The sequence below is a fragment of the Mirounga angustirostris genome, unplaced genomic scaffold, assembly GCF_029215605.1.
Source record: "Mirounga angustirostris isolate CCGP_5_RB_7025 unplaced genomic scaffold, mMirAng1.0.hap1 SCAF_8, whole genome shotgun sequence".
Lineage (NCBI taxonomy): Eukaryota > Metazoa > Chordata > Mammalia > Carnivora > Phocidae > Mirounga > Mirounga angustirostris.
The window spans coordinates 49858450-49872563 of record NW_026991716.1 but is presented as its reverse complement, the minus strand read 5'-3'; the positions used below and the strand labels follow the sequence as shown (position 1 = coordinate 49872563).

Genomic DNA, 14114 nt, shown 5'->3' with positions numbered 1-14114 from the left:
AAGCAAGATGCTGGACATCTACTATGTGCTCAGAATTTTAAAGTATACCTTTAAAATTTCTTGAGGGCTTCCAAGTCTAGTTGGAGAAACAGAGGCATAAACAAAGATGTGGATCATGGCATGAGTAAGTGCTACAAAGATGTGCACGTGAGCATGGAAGGCAATACTGAACTAACGTGGGAAGTTTAGGAAATGCTTAGCAGAGAAGACATGTTAATTAAAACTTGAAGGTTAAGAAGAAATTAGCAGGAAGGAACACTGCAGGAGAACAGACAGATAAGAGGTTCTCAAAACAGTATGGGCAAGAGACCACGCAAGCCTGAAGTAGAGCAGATGGCACTCGGGACAGAAGAGATAAAACCAATTTAGCATACGTTGGTGAGACAATCAACAGGTCTTGATAAAAATTTTAAATGGGGGTAAAAGAAGGTATATGGGAGAGGGAAGAGTTAACAAAAACGGATTTCAAAAACGGAAAATAGGTTACTATTTTCAATTCATGTTAAGATGGTGATACCATTATCCTAGTGAGAAAATACAAATGCAATATCCAATTCGTAAGAAGGGTAGAGATAAAGAGTTCAGTTGGGCAAATACTAAGTTTGGGGTGCAGCAGGCACTCAGATGGAAATGTCCAGAAGACAGTGATTGTGAACTAATGATAGGCAGCAATTCATTCTTTCTGCTTCTGTCCCAATTCTCAACAAGTAACAAATGACCTACAAGACCAGCCATCTCCATGTTTGAGTCTCCGCACAAAGTATAGAGAATACCCAAGCCTGCTTCCCACCTGAACACAGCTAGTGATGAGTCTCCCAAGGATTCCTATTATTCCTGCAGAGTCTTGGCGTTGGCAGAAAATTCTTTTCTGAGCTATAGGCCGCTTTGGAGGAGAAGAGCAACTGAGGACAGCAATAGGCCAGTTAGAAAATGCCAGAACCTTCTTGTTCATCTCCGGCATTAATTCCCAGGGGATATATACAGAAATCCATGTTGGTTCCTTGGAAATGCTACTTAAGCAAAAAAAAAAAAAAAAAGTAGCTAAAACATCCAAAGGGGTAGGGAGAACATAACATAACATTAGCCACTCTAAGAAAGGCCAACCTGAATAGAAAAAGGAAAAGTATGTAAGGGATAGCATGATTTTGAGAATGTCTGATAAGGCTGGGTAAAAATGTATACTAATTCAGATATTTTCCCAGGTCTTCTCTTTGGCACAGACAATTGTTTTACTTGATTACACTACAACACTGAAATTGGACAGGCATTATTTCTATTTTATACATGCCTAATCCCTCCCTGCTTGCCAAAAGCATTGCTGTGAACTGAGCTGCTCAATTCTTCTTCGGTCAGATAGCTTAGTGTTACTTCCATGTCTTTTTTACTGTCATATTATCCTCCTAGTCCAGGAAAAAAAAAAAAAAAAGTTACTAAGAAGTTCCAGAATATAAATCTACCAAACAAAAGCTTAAACTCTTTGACCTGAATTTGACAGCTAACTTAACAGTTAGGTTTTTGTGTTCTTTTGTATTTTTCCAGACATCTGCAGAATTTTTCAGATGGAAATTATTAGGATTTCTGTCAAAAGTTCTAAGAAAATTTCCTTAACCCTCTGCCCCTCTATTCTATTCATAGAGAACGCAATATTACGTAAGTAAATGCCAGAAATTTTGACTTTACTTAAGAGCTTTCTAAGATTTAAACTACCCAGAATACATAATAATACAATCAAGGCTTTCATTATCAGCATTATAAATATTATTTTAGATTAATCATGGTACCCATAGCTGTGTCCCATCTGTGGGACTATCTACTATCCAGATTTTACTGTTGTGGTTTTCTCATTAGGTCACGTAGCAGGTTACTGCCACACCAGTGTAGAAGCAGAATTAGCAGGTAAAGCTATCCCAGGTCTGTTAGAGGGTAGTAAGTAGCCTAAAGGGTCTGAGGGAGAGGACATGCGAAGGAATGGATGCAGTGTTGAATAGAAAATTAAATGAAGTATTAATAACAACAGAGAAGACTCAAGTGAAGAAAATACAGAGACAACTTTGAACTAAATACTAACAGTCAGGATGGCATCAAATGTATTTTTATATTATTTTGCATTTCCTATTTTTTCCAACTGAATCTAGGCTTGACTATAATATTCAATTGTGTTTAATTTATAACAGATATACTTGATTTTTACTAAAGAGAAGTTCCTTCCAAGGATCCTGGCTAACATACACAGTAATTTTCCTGATAGTTGTAGAAATGTGACTTTAAGTACCAAAATATGTTTGTTGCTTTGTCCTATCAATTTTAAATGGAAAACATTCTTACATAGAGAACAATCTTCCTTGACTTTTCAAGCATAGTATACCGAATATAATTTAAATCTGGAATTATTTAAAGATTTCTAAGACAATGGCAATTTATTTTTTTTAATGTATAAACAGTTATTTTAATTTAATAAACAGTTAAATGTACCATAATCGTAAGAATATCGCAGAAGAGCCATAGTTTGGATCACTGGTCTCCCTTTTCACAGGGAGATAATAAATGTTCATGAGTCGAAAACAACTGGGTATAAGTCTCAGGACTGCCTGCCTGCCTTCCCCCCCCTCCTTTTTTTATTTCTTATCTTCTGTCTTTTGGATGTGTTATAGGGTACTTGCAGAATTCTTATAAAGGGATTCATTGTTTGCCTATCATAATATAGAGTAAATATTTTCAATGTCAATAAATATACATGATATATATATAATCTTAAAGCAATCAAAAATACTATTAGTGCTAATAAATGAATTCAGCAATGGTACAGGATAAAAAAAAATTACGGTGAAAATGTATATTTATTGACAATGGCAATTTAGAAGGTTGTTGACAGCGCCAGTCACTACATTTTAGGGCCTTAACTGCTAAGGCTCATGGTATTCTTGTTCTGCTTCCTACTGTTTTTCTCTTGCTATCAAGATATCAAACTAATCTTTCCTCTTCTTGTCAGTACGGCTCCTTGTATTCTAATTTAGTAGTTGTAACCTGATCTGGGTTGGGAAAGATTAGGGAGTTTAATTGTGTGTGAAATAAAGATAAATAGGCTCTGGAGGACGCCCAGGTGGTTGCTACACCAAAAAGCTGTAGTTTATGGTCATGTCTATACTGGCTATTTTAGGGCTGATTCATTGATTTCTTGGTTCTCTGAATCATTCTAGATGCTATAAACAGGCAGCCGAATCTTGAAAGGCAACACGTTAGGCATATACTTTTGGTTTAAGCAATTGATAAAGTATTTTTTTTTTAAGATTTTATTTATTTATTTGAGAGAGAGAATGAGAGAGAGAGAGCATGAGAGGGGGGAGGGTCAGAGGGAGAAGCAGACTCCCTGCTGAGCAGGGAGCCCAATGAGGGACTCGATCCCGGGACTCCAGGATCATGACCTGAGCCGAAGGCAGTCGCTTAACCAACTGAGCCACCCGGGTGCCCAAGCAATTGATAAAGTATTTTAACCAAAGATTTTTTAAAAAATATGCCACGTTATCGGTTATTGGTTTTAAAACCCATTTTCTCTAATTTAGTTGAAGTGTCTCTCAATAGAAACAACCATTATACACAATACATACAACCACACAACGTTAAAACTATGAACGTAAACTTCACATGCTTGCTGTTAGAACAGGTGTTGCTTGGGTTATGTGAGTGTGTATTAACATTCTCTGATGAAACAACTGTGTTTGAACACATACTGCTTGTGAAAGTAAAAGCCAGAACCACAAACTGGCACATCTACCTGAGGAAAGAAAAGGTACACATATGTTACAAAGGCAGTCTCAAGGAAGTAAAAAGACCCACGTATAATAGAATTTTATGCAAGGCTAAAATGAGAAGGACTGAAGGGGCCTTTTACCCTCCCCTTTACCTTCCCAAGAATAGGCTTGCTCCAGTCAAACCAAAACTTGTTCTCTCCCAGCTCAGGAGTGATCATTTCTTCAATAGCTCTTTGTAATGCTCATTCTCACCCTTCCAGTATTTGGAAATTACTGTTGTTATTGTTTTCCCAGATCCCTTCTGAGTTACAAAGTCTACAACAATAGAGTATTTGTAATCCTTTGGCTTTAAGTCATAGAGAGGTTCCAGTCTTCCATCTACCATGTGTATCAGCTGCTAATCTTGGTCAAATTACTTAACTTCTTGAAATCTCAGTTTATCTGAAAAAATGGAAAAATAAAACATGCCTATGGTGTTTTTGAGGATCCAATGAAATACTCTTTTAGTCACAGGGCACCAGACCTAGCACATGGTAAAAGCGAAGTCGGCAGAACTACAATTCAGAGCCAGTCTGGATCCAGAGTCCGTGCTCAAAACCGTTGCCTGAAGCCGCCACGGACACTTGCATGTTCTGAACTTTCTTTCTCTCCGAAAGGAAAATGTCAAATTTGTCCCTGCTCATTTCTAATACATTTCTGGCCAAACAAAACCATTCTCCACTAGAATCCTAAATTTCAAGGGCCTGTACCCCTTCCAAACTTAAGGAAGAGGCTTTGTATTTTATTCCAGTCAAAAACAAAAATGTTAATTCAAACACCAGATGGTTGAGGGCAAACCCCCGTAGAGTTCTGTTTCTTAGCTTCCCTAAGATGACACATATTCTTAATTAAAATCTCTTCAAGTATGTTCTCTCAAATATTAGATACCTGCATAAACCAGATTATATCTGTCCATTATTTTTTTGGTATATGTGGTTTTTTTAAAGATTTTATTTACTTATTTGACAGAGAGATAGCGAGAGCAGGAACACAAGCAGGGGGAGTGGGAGAGGGAGAACAGGCTTCCCGCCGAGCAGGGAGCCCGATGCGGGACTCGATCCCAGGACCCTGGGATCATGACCTGAGCCGAAGGCAGATGCTTAACGACTGAGCCACCCAGGCGCCCTTGGTATATGTGTTTTTTATTGGCAGACATCACACACATAAGTTACAGAAAGTGGATTGTCATCCTAAATAAAATCAAGACATTCATCAGAATCCAATAGACTACTTATACCATCTACTAATTATGAGATTTAAAAAAATGCTTCTAGGACTTGAGAGTTTGCAAATTCTTGGTAGATCCATTGCTTCCTGAATTTAAATATGGAACACCTGGGAGAGTCACTTAAAGCAGTGGACACCACAGTCATCGAAGGCCACCAGCTGCATATACTACAGAATTAATGTGGTTAAAGAGCAAAGGCCACACTGTTAAATACGAGCCTAGAAAGAACTCTTCTCCCTCACCCTTAAACTAACCCTCTACAAATATAAATGTCCAAATGGAAAAGAAGAGTTTCCTTGGTGGCATAATTAAAGAGGACTGTTCTCTGACCACCATAAAACATACTGATTCAGGTTAAAATAAGATGACAAAATACCAATTATCTTTTAGCACTTGTAACACTTAAAGTGATTAGACTGTCAAATCACTTCCAGAATGGAGAAGTAGGATGGCTATAGTCATAAATATTGAGGGCTCACACATATAAATGTCCACTACAAAGTACTTTTTAAGATTCCTTTTTATATTTCTTTGCATATAAGTGTTATCAAAGAAGAATCCTTGGTGCTAAACTTTACGTTTTTATAAAAAAGAATCACTTTCCATCTATATTACTCTGTGCAAGTATTCAACCTCAGAATTTAATTTAGAAATTGGCCCTGTAACTTGTAACTTGATTTAGTAGAATTACAGTATTTTAATTGGTTCATGGATGTTGAATATAACATAATTGGAAATATGAAACTTACGATGCTGAGAATGTCTTTTAAGAACCACCAGGTGATGGTAAACAATTATATCTAGAATCTCTTAAGACATAAAGTGTTGTTACTGAATTGATACAGAAATTTGGTTCATATCTTAAGCTCTATTTACATAGTTATTAAACAGTTCAGACTTGTAAAAATTTGCCCTAATTCACCAAAGTATAAAATTTGTTGATGAGTAACTACAATACAAATAAACAGTGTCAAGGAACACGTCAGTGGTATAAATGAAGAGAATTCTAAGGAGGACTCTCATCTCATTAGCAGACATCAGGCTTCCTGTGTTGGTTATCTATCACTGCATAGCAAATTACCCCCCAAATTTAGTGGCTTAAAGTAACATATGTTTATTATCTCATAGTTTATGTGGTTGAAAACTTTGAGAGCAGCTTAACTGAGTGGTTCTGACTCAAGAGTCAAAGGTTGTGGTCATCTGGAATTGGCTGGTACGGCGTATCTGCTTCCAAGACACTTCACTTACATGTCTGTTGGTAGGAGGTCTTATTTCCTCACCCCTTGGGCTTACCTATAAACTGCTGAGTGACCTCAAGTCACAGAAGCTGGCTTCCCCAGAGAAAGTATTAAAGGGAGCAAGGAATAAGCATTATGTCTTTTGTAACCTGGTCACATCATCACTTCAGCCATGTTGTTTTCATTAGAAGGGAGTCACTAAGTACAGTCCACACAGAACTGGGTAAGATGAGAGGGAGAAGAATCATATGTGATTCCAAAGTATGATGGCCTCAGTGTCTAAGAAAGTGATGATGCCTTTCACCGAGAGATGACAGGAGGGAAAGTATAGTGAAGTTCATAAATTTCTAGCTGTTACTTTGAACATATTGCGTCAGGAGTCCCATTGGCCACACAGGTAAAGATGCCGCCGGATGGTCAGCTAGAATTAAAGACCAATGTTCAGAAGACAGGCCAGCCCAGAGTCATAAATAGCAATGGTAGCCGAAGGTGTGAAGTAGAAGGCAGCACTAAGGAATAAAATGCACAGAGAGGACAGACCCAAGGAGAAAAATCTTTGAAACATTCCCTTTCAGGAAACATTAAGAAACAACAGTTAAAGGTACAGGAAAAGAATAGAGAAATATCATAGAAACTAATGGCAAGAGAATTAAAAGTTGACACTAGCTGACAGCAAAGCGGAAGAAACTGAGGGTGACTAAAAGGTCGCCAGTGTGTCTCAACCACACAGACAACAGCGACCTATAGAGGAGAAGAACGGAAGAGAAATCCAGACTGTAGGAATGGGAGGAAAGAAAAATAAGGAAGTACAGACACTTGATGGAAACTATTTCTTAAGGAAGTATAATGGTTAAAACATAAGAGATAAAAAAATGGTAGAAGAAATGATAGCAGGATGGAGGCAAGCAATTCGCTCTAGAGCAGTGCTATACTGGAAAGCAGAAAGGAAACACTCATAAATACAAATTAAAGGTATAAAAACCAAAGTAATAGCTTCTCCCATTCTGTAGGTTGCCTTTTCATTTTGTTGACTGTTTCCTTCACTGTGCAATAGCTTTTTATTTTGATGTAGTCCCGGTAGTTTAGTTTTTGCTTTTGTTTCCCTTGCCTGAGGAGACATATCCAGAAAGATGTTACTATGGCCAATGCCAAAGAAATAACTGCCTCTGCTCTCTTCTAGGAGTTTTATGGTTTCAGGTCATATACTGAGGTCTTTAATCCATGTTGAGTTTATGTTTGTGTATGGTGTAAGAAGGTGGGCCAGTTTCATTTGTTGGGTGTGTAGCTCTCCAGCTTTCCCAGCACCATTGATTTTAGAGACTGTCTTTTCCTTATTGCATATCCTTGCCTCCTTTGTTGTAGATTAATTAACCATATAAGTGTGGGTGTATTCCTGGGCTCTATTTTGTTCCACTGATCTATTTTTGTACCAGTACCTTACTGTTTGGATTACTACAGCTTTGTAGTGTATCTTGAAGTCTGAGATTGTGATACCCCAGCTTTGTTCTTCTTTCTCCATATTGCTTTGGCTATTCAGAATTTTTTGTGGTTCCATACAAATTTTAGCATTATTTTTTCTAGTGTTGTGGAAAATGTTATTGGTATTTTGATAGGTATTGCACTGAACCTATAGATCGCTTTGGGTACTATGAACATTTTAACAATATTAATTCTTCCAATCCACGAGCATGGAACACCTTTCCATTTGCTTGTATCACCTTCAATTTCTCTCATCAATGTTTTATAGTTTAGAGTACAGGCAGATCTTTCACCTCCTTGGCTAAGTTTATTATTTTTGGTGCAAATGTAAATAGAACGGTTTTCTTAATTTCTCCTTCTGCCACTTCATTACTACTGTATAGAAACACAACTGATTTCTAGGTACTAATTTTATATCCTGCAACTTTACTGAATTCATTTATTATTTCTAATAGTTTTTGCATATGATATATCCAATAAAGGGTTAGTACCCAAAATATATAAAGTAATATATAATAATAATCCAATTAAAAATGGGCCAGAGGACCTGAATAGACATTTTTACAAAAACAAAACAAAACAAAACACACACATAGCTAAGTGACACATGAAAAGATACTCAACACCACTAATCATCAGGGAAATGCAAATCAAAACCACAATGAGGTATCACCTCACATCTGTTAGAATGGCTAGAATCAAAAAGACAAGAAATAGCAAGTGATGGCAAGGATGTGGAGAAAAAGGAACCTTTCTGCACTCTTGGTAGGGATGTAAATTAGTACAGCCACTGTAGAAAACAGTATGAAGGTTCCTCAAAAAATTAAAAATAGAAATACCATAGGATCTAATCATTCCACTACTGGATATTTACCCAAAGAAAATGAAAACACTAATTTGAAAAGATATATGCATCCCTATGTTTATTGCAGCAGTATTTACAATTGCCAAGATATGCAATCAGCTCAAATGTCTGTCAATAAGGTAAATGGATAAAGATGTGGTATATATATATATATACAATGGAATATTACTCATCCATAAAAAAGGATGAGATGTTGCCATTTAGGACAACATGGATGGACCTAGAGGATATTATGCAAAGTAAAATAAATCAAAGAGAAAAGGACAAATATCATATGATGTTATCTATATGTGGAATCTAAAAAACAAATGAATAAAACACAAAGAAGAATCAGACCTATAAATACAGGGAACAAACTGATAGTTGGTGGGGGGTGCAAATGAGTGAAGGGGACTGGGAGATACAGGTTTCCAGTTATGGAATGAATAAGGGTCATGGAAATAAAAAGACACAGCAGGGGTGCCTGGGTGGCTCAGCTGGTTAAGTGTCTGCCTTCGGCTCAGGTCATGACCTTAGGGTCCTGGGATCGAGCCCCACATTGGGCTCGTTGCTCATTGGGGAGCCTGCTTCTCCCTCTCCCTCTGCTGCTCCCCCTGCTTGTTTTCTCTTTCTTTCTCTCAAATAAATAGATAAAATCTTAAAAAAAAAAAAAAAGACACAGCATAGAAAATATAGTCAGTGATGTAACCTGTATTGTGACTGATGGTAGCTACACTTCTTGTGGTGAGCATCACATGACGTACACAGTCCTTGATTCACTATGTTGTACACCTGAAACTAATCTAACATCATGTGTCAACTATAGTAAAAAACAAAAACAAAAATCAAAGTAATAGAATATCAGGGGTGTGGGTCAAGAGCAGAGATTTTTTTTTTTCCTCTGAAGAAAACAGATTAGAAGAGAGGGTAGCATTTGAGGTGGAAGAGCTGGAAACTCAAAGGCATTCACCTAGAAAGTCCCCAGTTGGGAAGGAAGCTTTGGGGATTTTATCAAAGCAGCCGTTGGCATTTGAGAACAAAGATATTCAGTCCAGTTTTAAATGTTAAGCCCCATGATAAATGCGTAATTTAAAAAAAAAATTGTTATCACTGTTTCTTCTCAGTTAATACGACCACATGAGTTGAGTATATTGTTACATAGTTATAGCAATCTGTACCAGTTTCTTCAGTAGTAACCAGGGGGAAAAAATGGACTTTTTTTACTTCTGGTGTTGAGGGGAGTAACACGAGTAACAAGTGAGTGCATTCTCTGGGTCACATTTCCTGAAATATTATTTTAAATAATTGTTTGACCTCTCAATTTCTTTGATATCACCTTTAAAAATAAAACAGTGTGCTCCATTCAATACGTGCCCTCTTTAATACCCATCACCAGGATGGAGCACTGGGTGTTATACGTAAACAATGAATCATGAACACTACATCAAAAACTAATGATGTAATGTATGGTGATTAACATAACATAACAAAATAAAATTAAAAAAAAAAACAGTGTGTTTACTATACTGGAATTATTAATTTAAATAAACCAAAAAATAATAAATAAATAAATAAATAAAACAGTGTGGACGCATATACTTATGTGAAACTAAGCTCTGGGAAATCTGTGACTTTGAGCTCCAGGGATTTTGCTACTGTGAAACTATGTAAATAAATCCTAAAACCTATGTTGATTGAATCAGAATTGGTCTACTTTTACAAAAACATAAAGTGGCAGCTGACAGGGCAATCTTTTATTTTAGGAATGAGCTGCATGTTTTTTTAAATTGGACTGTTAACTGAAATAAACTATTTGGAATGTAACTTACAAAGAGAGAAAGATTAGTATACTTGGCTCAATGAATACATTTACTGTTTGAATGTGGCAAATGTTTTTGGAAAAAAGATGAAGTAAACATACACTTGAAAAAAATTAATATTACAGTTTCCCAAACATGTTTTCTAGAACACAACTGTAAAGAACATAATGCTATAAAATTCTTGTTTTTGGTTTCACTCAGGGTTGCTTTCATCTTCATGTTTTGAACAGATTATGGCATTATATACTTCTGTTTAAAAAAATAAGTTTAACTGAAACAGTTAAAATATAAAAGTTATATATATAAAGTACTATTACTAAATTATATATGGCTGTATATGATATTTGTGACATATAGAGTTAATTTTTTAAGACTTTAAACCTAAGAGCATGTAAGCCCTATTAAGTTTCCCAGTTAAACATTTGTGTTTTTCAAGGACTTGCAGGTCTCTAATATTTTAAACATGCAAAACTGTACCTATCCCCTCATATATACACATGAATGTCCATCCTTACATAGGTAGCATATCTATACCTAACATATTCTTACATGTATACTATTTTGAGTAGTACTCTAAGCACAAGAATTTATCATCTATAGCTTATACAGACAAAATTTCTTTGGAATACTGGTTAAAATAATGAGTTTCATGACATGCCTTATACAGAGAAATGTTGACAAAGTAAGGGCATGAGAAGTTAAAATAAGACACAGGATGGTTTCCATTCATAAAAATATTGGAAATGCTCAAAAGAAGAATAAAATAAAACTAGGCTTTAACTGATTCACTGAATGGTTAATATCTATATTTTTGTACTAGACAGAAATTCTAAATATTTTTTTCTAAACATTTAAATAGTGATAGCTTATCATTTTTAAAAATTTTTATTTAAATTTTGGTTAGTTAACATACAGTGCAATATTGGTTTCAGGAGTAGAATTCAGTGATTCATCACTTACATATAACACCCCGGTGCTCATCACAACAAATGCCTTCCTTAAGACCCATCCCCCATCCAGCAAAATTATGGAATGCTTCATGAATCTACATGTCATTCTTGCACAGGGACCATGGTAATCTTCTCTGTATCATTCTAATTTTAGTATATGTGCTGCTGAAGTGAACACTATCAATGGTTTTTATTTTAAACTCCTTTAATATGTATCTGATATGTGTGCTATTTTTTTCTTAAATTCACCTACAGATTTTGTGATATTTAATCATCCTAATACATTCAAAATAAAATAAAAGGGATTTCTCTAATGATAATTTTATTAGACCAACTCTCCTACTGGAAATAAGGTCCAGAAAAGAATAATTAAGGCAGCCAGTATTTGTGGGGCCAAGATCAGAGATAGAAGAGAAATAACAAAGTAAGACAAATTTTTCCTGCCACTTTTTCACCTCACAGTTACACATTTGCCAATTCAGAGCAAGGCACTGGTAGCAAGGTAAGATATGGTGAAGACCTTCCAGTAATCTCAGAGGGATAGAGAAAACAAACAAAACTGGAGGCCAGTACCACAAAGGCAAAACGGACTCAATAACCCCTTATCACAGAGCAAAGGGAATCACAATAAAGTGAACTCAAGATTCCTTGTGGTATTGCCCTTAAGACACTTGCCAAATCCTAAATTTCTCACTGAGTAAAAGGGTAAGAAACCAAGCAGAAGGAAGTTGGTAAGAGGGGAAAAAGCTTAAGAATGTTTTTGACAATCACATTGGAGTTCAGATTCTTCTAAGAAAAAGGCCCCTGTAAACACCTTCAATGTTTAAAGGAAATTCCACAAGTGTTACCCTAAGAGTAAGGGAAAACTGGAGATAGACCACTATTCTGAAAGACTAAATCTCAGCCTCATTATATCTCAATCCCTATTTGGAATATGAGGATCTAATCTTACTTTAGCTGTCGACCCAAAGAAAACTAAATCCTGTCTAAAGGAGATTACCTCTGCAATTTTTTTACACTAAATATCCAGCATTCAATCAAAAAATACCAAGCACATGAGAAGACAGAACCAAATGAACAAACACCAAGAGAAAAAACAAACAACAGAAACAGACTTATAGGTGATCCAGATATTGGTATTATCATAAACAGACTTTAAAGTAACTGTTATTTAGGCATTCAAGAATTACATGACTGAAAAATACCAATACCAAAATTAAGAAATCAATGGACGAGTTTAATAGTAAATAATACTCAAATGAAGAAGGGACAGTAACTTAAGGATAACTATATAGAAAATACCCAGAATGAAGTACAAAGAAAGTTATGGAAATTACAAAAATGAGTATGAAATTTATATGGGATGTTTTAAATAAAGAAACAAAGATGTATGTCATACCTCTAATTAGAATTCCTAGAAGAGGAGAACTAGAATAAGGCAGAAGTAATATTTGAAGAGATGCCAGCTGAGATATTTAAACAACAGGAATACATTAAGACACAGACTCAAGAAGCTTTAATATGTCCAAGAGAAAAAAAAAAATGAAAAATACATACTCATGTAGTTACATCATATTAAAGCTACTGAAAATGAGAGAAGAAAATCTTAAAATAGAAAAAAACACATTATCTTTAAACAAACATTAAAAGTCAGTTGACTTTACAATTAAAATGAGTTTAAGAAAAAATTCCATAGGAAGCACTATTCATATTTCATGTTATATCCAACATTGTAATGGAAGACCTAGCAATGTAATAAGATAATCAAAAACTTTGAAAATTAAATGAGAAAATAAAACTCATTATTTATAGATCTGATGATACAGGTAGAAAATTCCAAATAATCTATATACAAAGTACTGGATTGAATAAGTCAATTTACCAAGTCATTGGACCCAAGTCAAAACACACACACACACACACACACACAATTCTATATACTAGTAAAGAAGACAAAAAAAAAATTAGAACAAAAAACTTTTAAGGTATCAAGAAGGGATATACCTTGTTCATGGATTGGATGATTCAATATTGTAAAGTCCAATTCTTTTCAAACTGTTCTACGTAATGTCAATGAAAATCTCAGATTTTTTTTTTTAATTGACAAGATGATTTTAAAATTCCTACAGAAAAGCAGAGGATTTAGAATAGCCAGGGTAATACTGGGAAAAAAAAACGAAAACAACAGAGGACTTACACTACTAAACAAAGAGATTTACTATAAAGCTATGGTAACTAAAATACTTTGGTCTTGGCACAAGGATAGAAAATAGATCAGAACAGAGACCAGAAATACACCAGTATATATAAGTGGTTACATGATTTAGGGCAATAGTGACACTGTAGTACAGCATGGAAAGGATGATTTGCCAATTAAAGGTGCTGGGTCAACTAGATCTTCGTACAAACATTAACATGGACCCTGACCTCACATCATACATGTAAGTCAATACTGGAAGGATTTGTATACCCAAATATGAAAGATAAAATAAAACTTCTAAAAGCCAATAAATCTTAGGATAGGCGAATATTTTCTCCAAGAAACTCTGAAATAGCTAACCTTAAAAGATTGGGCTATGTTAAAATGAAGAACTTCTGTTTATCAAAAAAATACCATTACCAGCGTGAAAAAGTAAGCCATAGAAGATATTTGCAATATAGGTATCTAACAAAGAATTCATATACAGCAAAGAAAAAGATTACAAATCAGTTTTAAAAAATAATGTTGCATTGTGATAGATGGTAACTACATTTGTCATGGTGAGCA

At 35.3% G+C, this 14114-nt stretch overlaps 1 protein-coding gene and 1 non-coding gene across 2 annotated transcripts in view; both read right to left on the bottom strand.

The window, feature by feature from the left end:
• The window catches only part of FAM83B (family with sequence similarity 83 member B), a 60695-nt gene that overhangs the window by 33631 nt on the left and 12950 nt on the right, over positions 1 to 14114 (bottom strand). The window lies entirely within an intron of this gene.
• LOC123838022 (U6 spliceosomal RNA) lies at positions 11419 to 11525 on the bottom strand. Its single transcript, XR_006789365.1, has one exon. It is a non-coding gene; the product is annotated as a U6 spliceosomal RNA (small nuclear RNA).